Below are 9,163 nucleotides of genomic sequence, written 5' to 3'. Positions count from 1 at the left end.
AATGTTTATATGAATAATATTGGGTAGAGTGAATAATGGCTATATGTGCAATAGATTAGAATCTGAAGGCTTTGCCTTTGTCCTACTAGAATGTGTGTGTAAGTGTGAATGTGTATAGCTCTGATTACCTTGAGCCAATCATTTTCTCTCAGTCCTAGGAAGCAGCCAATGGCAAAACACTTTTGAAAGCTTTTAGAAGAAAACTGCAAGGACTTGTCCAGGCAGTCTCTGAGAATTGGACATGATTGAATAGAAGAAAAAAAAAATGATACAAGAGTCCAGGTTTGCCCAGAATTGTAAAAGTTGTTAAGAGCTTTAAATTCCAGCTATATTTGAGCTAGTTATGTTTCCTAAGTATGGAAGAAAATGCACTCTGGACACACTTGGAGATATATTATTTCCTCTCATGAATGCGAAGCTTGACCCCATTTCAAATTAAGTTCTGCTTAAAGCACTGAATAGAGAATGGATGAACTAGTAGCCATATTGTGAGAGTATGAAACAATTGGACTTCGGATGGACAGATTTGGGTTTTCAAGAAGTTGCCATTGACTTTAACGTGTGTCAATATGTTGGGTTGCTGGTTGCTCTGCAGCACTTATTAAGATGATAGAGATAGCTATGGATGACTGGCATTTGTCAGTATGAAAATTACTGTCTCAAACCATTTTTTTTGAATGAAGCAATAAGTAGTTGAGTGAATATCATTTTAATATTCTCACTCAGTATAATTAGTCTTAAAACTAGAAAATTTGAAGGAAAGGGGTGTTTGGACTGCACTGTGGTGAAAAAAAACTTAAATCCATTTTTTCTAAGATTGTGTGGCAACTGCACAGCCTTAATACATCTATTTTCCTGAAATAGGCCCACCAAACTTATAATTTTATTGATAATTTGTATGTTTCCCCATCTAGCCTTGTGTTGGGCTAAAACTTTCATCACCCACAAGCAGCAGGGTTTTATGTATTGTAGTATTTTGCTATCTTCATAATTGACTCAGATTGCTATCATATAACAGCAGATATCCTTTCTTGCTGTTTCATTTATTATAAGTAAGAAAGATGCAGAAGTGAGAATGACCTGGCTGGAAATGCCAGTTTGGAGATCTTATTAGGATTTATGTCACCTTTCACAAATTACTGATTGTCCCCCAAATCATATAGCAACCATATCTTGCTCTGATTGGGATATAGTAGATACTGCTAGGGATAATAGAAACATCTCAAGCAAATAGCACAAGATATTGAAGAAGAATTAATAGAAACAGTCTTTAAAAGAGAAATGAAGGATGGGAGCAATCAAGGTATCATGAGCATTGTTACACGAAGTAGATACTTTTTTTAAAAGGAGTATTTTCATTTTTTGACAGAGATTTCTAGAACTGACTTGAAGACTGAAGAATTATTGTATTAAATCATAACACTCCAATGAAACATCACATCTGAACTCAAACTGGAGCCTTCTGCATTTTTTATTCTTGTATCCCAAATAATCCAAGCAAACTTTTAACAAAATCCATCCAAGAACCAGCATTTACACCTCAAGTATTTTCATATGAGTTGAGAAAAGCTATGCATTGACTTTTATAAATATGATTAATGAAGTGTCTCAGACAACATTCTTGGCCAAAAATTAATATAATATACCTACTGAATAATTATACTTGTCTCTAAACAAGATGTTAGACCAGAGTCAACATTTCAAAGGCTTGGCTATGAATCACCAAAGAGAGAAGCCTTGGAGTTTACCTTTTAGCACTTCTCTAAGATAAGAAACAAGCAAAACATGTTAAGAATGAATACACTGGATGAAGCCAGAGTCCCACGTATGTTTAATCCCTGTTCTCCTGCAAAGAGGTGAAATATAGAAGAGGCAAGTAAACTCAGGAAAGAATAATTGTCCCACTCACCTCTTGTTTACAGGAAAGAGGGGTTTTTTATAGCCTATCTATGTTCTGAAGGCTCTGTCTATGACTGCTCTTAATACCTATTGTCCTTTTGGACTTTGAGTAATTGGAGTTCCCAGTTACTGTTTGTCAATTTCCTGGTCTTAGCAGATTACTTCCAGCCTGCTGCCAGACAAGATTTCTTACCAGGAGCTCAAACATGGACACCCTCTCTTTTTTAACAGCTTATGTTGATAATCAAAAATTGCAAACTAAAATAATTTCATCTTTCATAATTTCATCAGACCAACCAAGAATAATACCCCAATCAAGGTACTGCCAAACAAGTTAACAGGAATTAGCCCAATCAAAGAATCTCTAAAACCACTCCCATCAACGTTGACAGGGCATGCCACCAGAATATAAATTGAATGCAAACCCCACTGCTTATTGGAACTGATAATGTTACCAAATCTGGGTAATGAAGTGTCTACAAGTAAACAACCAAGCTCAGAGGCACCAAGGGCCTCTCATTTCACTCTGAGATAGAAATATTCTCCTTTATCAATTTCATCTTTCTTAACTGAGTGCATTTACTTGTAATCTGGAATTTAAAGGGATAATTTTAATGTTTTTTCCTTGTGCAATCTATGTTTGTTTCCAGTTGAACATTTCCCTGCTGAAGTACTTCCTCTTTCTGTGAGTAATTGTTCTTACCTGTAACCTAAAATCTAAAGGCAAACATTTTCTTTCTTCTTTCCTGATGAAAACCTACGTGAGTAGGATGAGGAAGGATGTATTTTCACTTATAACATGAAGCTCTTCTTCCTTTTTTTTCTTCCCCGATCGACAGAGACTACCCTCCTGAAATTAAGATTTATAGATTTCTCTTCAAATGGTTGGTCTCCTGAGTGAGTTATTGTAATTGGTAGATTTTTTTTAAGGTTAGGGTTTATTGTGATCTAGCCCCTTGTCCTCATACTTATTCATATACTTAAGAGCAGTTGCACTGAGAGCATTAAGGATTATTCTTTGCAGCCTTTTATGTCTTAGTCATGCAATTATACCATTGTATAGAAAGTTGAACGAACCTATGGAAGGATTAAATTTTTTTAGGTAATTTGCTTTTTTAATTGTGTAAATTCCAAATTTCCTGTTTATGGAGGGAAATGTCCATTTCATTTATGTATATTGTCAACTTCTAGAGTTGCTTCTAGATATGACTTCTAAATTATTAAATTTGATTCTATTGCCTTTTATTTATGTGGCATTATATTATCCTCTAATGAAATTGCCTTGCTTTATTCCTTTGTTAATTTTTAGCTACGTTTTTGCTTGTTTTGACTCTAATACTTTCAATATTATTGAAAGTAATTATCTCCACTCATTTCAACATAATTTTATGATTGGTTTGGGACAGAAATAAATGGTTTTCTTAATATAGTGACTTTTGCGAGGAGCAATATAGATCAGGGGTCGCCAATCTTTTGGACGTCAGGGACCACCAAACTCATATTTTTAAATCCCAGGGACCACTAACTGGTTCTGTGGGCATGGCCTAATTTGTGGGTGTGGCTTGGTGGTCATGTGACTGGCTGGGCATGGCTTGTATGTAAATATTATATTTATATAAATATTGAATTTTTTATTAAAAAAAGAGCAACTTTTTTACCCAAAATCAGGCAAAGCAAGCAGGCAGATTGAGTTGCTCACAGCATCATTCAGTGATCTATCTATCTGCCATCGGCTAGCTCAGTCTCTCAAATTTGCTTGTCGTGAGTCTGCACTGGATAATAGAACCTTCAGTCCTAAGGGAGGTGCTTAAAAGCAGAGCCCAAGATCTAAAGACTAGCTAGAAACCAAGAAATCCAACCATTTCCTGCTTCCTAGCTAATCTAAATCTCCCAGCACAGCCAAACACCTGATGGTAGGAAAAAGGAAAAATAGCAATTTAGCAGGCAAGTTTGCTGGGTAAGGAGTGGGCGGGGAGGGTTCCCACGGGCCATGTGGGCGGCACAGCCTTGTGTTTCTGTGCAGCCTGGAGTAATTGCTCTGGGGGGGTCCTCCAGGGGTGACATTTCTCTGTGGCCCACCAAAATTTTCTCACGACCCACCAATGGGCCACACCCACCGGTTGGCTACCGCTGATATAGATGACAGTTCTGTTGGTCTCCTATCATTTTTAATACTATCAGGTATGGCATCTTAGTAAGCAGCCTTGATAAGAAGATTCACTTTGGCAGGAGCCTGAAGGTTCTAAAGATGTCTCTTCCCATATAAATTATTGCTAGATCACTGCCTATCATCTGTGAAATCTAGAGTGTCACTCTATTGAAGTGATTCAACATCTCAATTTTCAGTCCATAGTATGACCTTTTTCATCAATGCGTGAGAAGTGTGGCCAAAGATTGGAAAATACTCAGCAAGTTAATATGTAACATATACTAGCAAAGGACTGAATTCTCTAAGGAGGTTGGTATTTTAATGATTAAATATTTCTTCTTGACTGAATAACAGAAATTACTTCAGAATTTTTAAAAAATCAATAATTTTGCACTGTTACAGAGGTTTTGGAACAAAACTCAGCCTCCGATTCATCATGAAAAAGTATTGCTAACTGAAAGTACCTGTGTTACCTTGGTGAACATATTGCAGTTATATTTCATATTTGCTTTGTTTTAAAATGTAAGAAATATCTCAGCATCAATTGTGTCATCTTGGTGTTCCCTAATTGAGTTAAGGACTCTTTCGGGAAGCTTTATGACTATTTAACTGTAAGTGGAAGTATTTTCAAAACCAGATAATGATAAAAATAAAAATAAAAATGGTTAATTACCTAAATATAGGAAACCAGACTTTAAAGAGGAGTACCAGTCTACATAAACAAAGAGGGTGATATTACTGACTCCAGTCCTTTGGTGCTACAATAAAGGACATGTGTTTGTGTTAACATATAACTTTTAGTCATAGGTTAGTGTTTTGTGTATATTATATTTTTTAATGAGCCAAGTATTCCATTACCTTGACATACCTTGCCAGTTATGCCCAGCAAAGACATTCCAAAACCAAGATAGTACTCTGGGCAGGGCATCCTAATAATTTTATTTATTGTTTAATGTTGCTTTGAAGATTGGACCGGATCTAGAATTTCATATATGCACAGTGGAAAGCAGAGGGCGGAGGGGGAGGAGGGAATACTTATTACTTTAGTTTCCCAAATTAATTCTTTGTTAGGGCAACATTTTAGAAGGAAGATTTTTTGGATTCTACTCCCGATTCCCAGTTAAAAGCAAGTAACCTCAGATCCATGAATTTACACTTGGATTACATGACCAGGATAGATAAACAAATAGATATATAGATAAAGGTTACAGAGCTGGAACAGAAATCCCTGCAGAAAACATGGCTTTAATTCAAACAGTATCAAGCATTTGTTTTCACCAAAATTACCACATAATAGCAACCCATTTCCTAGGCTATTTTTAAGATCTGTACTTTGTCATTTTATTCTGTCTTTTAAACTTCCATGTGTTCAACCTAAGAAAAAGTCTGCCACTCTCATTTTTTTCTAACCTGGCAATCTACTACTATTCACTGAGAACAAATGATGACCATATCACACTGGATGTCTTTTTACAGTGAATATGTTCTTTGATTCTGGTCACTTTAGTTGACAATAATCAGATTATGTTTGAGGTCTTCCTTATACATTACATTTTTGTCCTCGAGAACACAACAAACAAGAACCAACTTAAGGCAATTGTTTTGTGCAGTTGCATGAAGAATTGGGGCACTGAGATGGTAACCTACTTCCACTTATTAAAATTTGGAGGATTTTTCCGAATAAGACTAGAATTGTGATTTGGCTCTAATTAAAAATAATACTTTACTAGTACATGTGAAACATTTAACTAGCAATTCAGAACTCAAGAAGAAGAATCCAGTTTTTAATGATACCGGGCTCAGAATTGATAATGAAATACTCTTTCTACGGTTTATTTTATTCAAGGTATTCCATAATTCTGCCACCTAAATAGCTTGGGATACATCAGGCACAAAGAATGAGAAACAACACAAGGAGCTAATCAGGGTGGTATATTTATTGCTACTCACCCTCTGACAGGAATTTTGCCAGACTAATGCACTCACTACAGAAACTACTAGACAAACAGTGCAAAGCTTTAGGGCAAATTACCTTTCAGCCACTTCCTCCCCGTCAGTAATTTAAGGCTAGTTAGCCATTCCATTCCTCCCCTCAACTCAGGATTAGTATTATGCTAGGCTCACATATCACTCAAAGCTATGATTATTTAACCATAGTTGACCAAATTAAGAGTTAGCTAGTTACTTTCCAGTACTTTGTGGTGTATGAAATAAGCATGTTGCCCCATTCTAATATTTATCTACATTATCTTTTACTGTTGCCTATGAAAATGTGCTTGTTTAGCTCTTTTTGTTTACAAGAATCTTATACGTATGCTAACTTTTCTTAAATTAGTTAACCAGGAATAGGTATATAAGCTAATACTGTATATACCTAGTGAAGTGCACCAGGTTTGATCAGCTGCAGGCAATACACATTGCCTGCTCAAGGAAATCAAAGATACCTGGGAACAAATGAGCCAAATATTAGTTATGGACCTGGAGGATCAAAGTTCACGTCTACCCTGTCATATAATCTTCTTGGGATACTTAGGGCTGCTCTTTTCCTCTCAGCCCAGCCTACCTCATGTAGTTGTATAGAAAACTTGGAGATAATGCTCCTTTGAACTCTTGGAGAATATTGATTAATATAATAAATCTAATTAGTTCTCCTACTTTACCAGAGTCAGTTTGGTAAAGTGGCTATGGCATCAGGCTAGAAAGAGGGAGAATGGTAATTCTAGTCCTGTTTTAGGGACAAAGGTAGCTGGGTAGCCTTGGGCCAGTTATTTTCTCTTAGCCCTAGGGAAAGAGGCAATGGCAAACCACTTCTGAAAAATCTTGCCAAGAAAACTGCAAGGACTCATTCACGGAGTCTGTGAGAATTGGACACAATTGAATAGAAGAGAAAATGGCTTTATCATATTCAAAATGCTTAGTATAGTTCTGCTTTCCGGTATACTGAGGCTCTTGTGCATATTATCATATAGCCTGCGTTCATGGGTAATACAACAAAAGGCAAGGAAAGTGAAATATGGCCCATTTTGTCCTTCTGTACATATTAATTCAGCCAAGATATTTGTGTGCGACTTTGTGAGCTTTATACAGATAGTTCTCAACTTACAAGAGTTTGTTTAGTGACTGCTCGAAGCTACAATGGCACTGAAAAAATAACTTACGATTGTTTTTCACATTTATGACCATTGCAGCATCTCCATGGTTACATGATCAAAATTCAGATGCTTGGCAACTGACTTGTATTTATGATGGTTGCAGTATTCCATTGTCATGTGATCATTTTTTGCGACCCTCTGACAAGCAAAGTCAACGGGGAAGTCAGATTCATTCAATAACTATGTTACTAATTTAACTGCAGTGATTTACCTAACAATTGTGGCAATAAAGGTCATAAAATGGGGCAAAACTCTCTTAACAACTCTCATGCTCAGCAACAGAAATTTTGGGCTCCATTGTGGTTGTAAAAGTTAAGAACTACCTCTATTGTAAGTTTGTCCACATACCAATGTAGCAAACTTTGTACATTGCAATGTTGTTTTGCAAATCACTCTTGCCGTTTATTTGCATAACAATTAAGATAAAAATACTGTAGTGTGCTCTCTGTCCCTAATCTAAATCTGCTGGTAAGGGGGGGAATAGAAGTTGTACACTACAATTTTCCATAAATTATTACCAAAGTGACATTTTCCTAAGTTACTGATAATATATGTCACTGGCTTATCTCCCTCCCCTCTTTGCCCAATCCTGATGTTGTCTTCCAGGAATCCTACTACACCTAAAATACCCACAATAGTGGAACAACTGCCTGAAATTGTGACCAAGCCATCTCCAGTTCTGGTTCTTTACATTTCCCCTTAAGAAAAATATAAAGATGGCAAAAACTTCCAACATTTTAAACCTCCATGTCTATCTTTAATACCAGGAAGTTAAGAGAACTTCAGTGGCACAGTGGTTGGAGTGCAGTACTGCAAGCTACTTCTGCTGCAGCCAGCTGCCTGCAATTTGGCAGATCAAATCTCACTAGGCTCAAGGTTGACTCAGCCTTCCATCCTTCTGAGGTGGGTAAAATGAGGACCCAGATTGTCGGGGGCAATATGCTGACTCTGTAAACTGCTTAGAGGTGGCTGTAAAGCACTATAAAGTGGTATATAAGTCTAAGTGCTATTGCCAAGTTGCTGTATAATTCCTGGTCCCATAATCTTTGGTCATTTTTGAGACAGTTAACAAACTGAAGCAACATGGATTTCTCTACCCTTCCATCTGTAACACTCAAATATTTATTCACAATAAAATCCTTTTTGGCACTTATGTGATAATCCTAAAGAACCTTTGGCTCCTGAAGAGCTACCAGATGGCAATGTAACCACCTACATCTTGGGGTTTTGGGGGGGAAGTGGGGTGAGCAGGAAAATTCTGTAATTATTTTGGAACTAAAGCACTTGTAATCAGAATCCCAATCCATATAATACAAGAGATATCGTTTATATACAATCTAAAGCCAAGCATTCAAATTTCAGGAAATCTTAAGCGCTGTATGTTCCCAGGTGTAGGATTTTGGTTACAGAGTTGACATACCTATTTTTTGTTGAACTTGTAGCACACCTTTTGTCCAACAATTCAAGCCTGCATAGATTCCTTTTCCAAATTTTCCCCACTTCAATTCTGTGTAATAGACTAAGATAAGAGAGAGTTCCTGGCCCAAAGTCACCCACTGAATTTTCATGATGGTGGACTTGAATTTGAATTTTCTATGTCCTAGTGCAACATTTTAAACTACTATGCTTAACTGTTCATAAATTGTTCCAAGACTGGTGCACCTCAAGCCACTTCAGTGTTTACTGGCACCAGCTAAAGAAGTCAACTCTAAACATAGAAAGGGAAATATTTTAATTAATATCCACATTAAGAATTAATGTATTCAATTTGTTCATTTTTCCTGTGAATTCACAGAGCAAGAAGAGACACAGTAAATTTATTTTGGTTCTTCATTTATATTAAAAAAATTAATCAGCTGATTCTTACACAGCTAAGCCTTGTTTTATAAATATAATACAACCATAATAAATTGTAAGTATTAGTCTCACATATCCTCTGCATAACATTTCATAGCTGTGTAGC

The sequence above is a fragment of the Pseudonaja textilis genome, chromosome 3, assembly GCF_049901715.1.
Source record: "Pseudonaja textilis isolate UNSWEBS1 chromosome 3, rPseTex1.2, whole genome shotgun sequence".
Lineage (NCBI taxonomy): Eukaryota > Metazoa > Chordata > Lepidosauria > Squamata > Elapidae > Pseudonaja > Pseudonaja textilis.
This window is presented reverse-complemented; position numbering follows the sequence as displayed.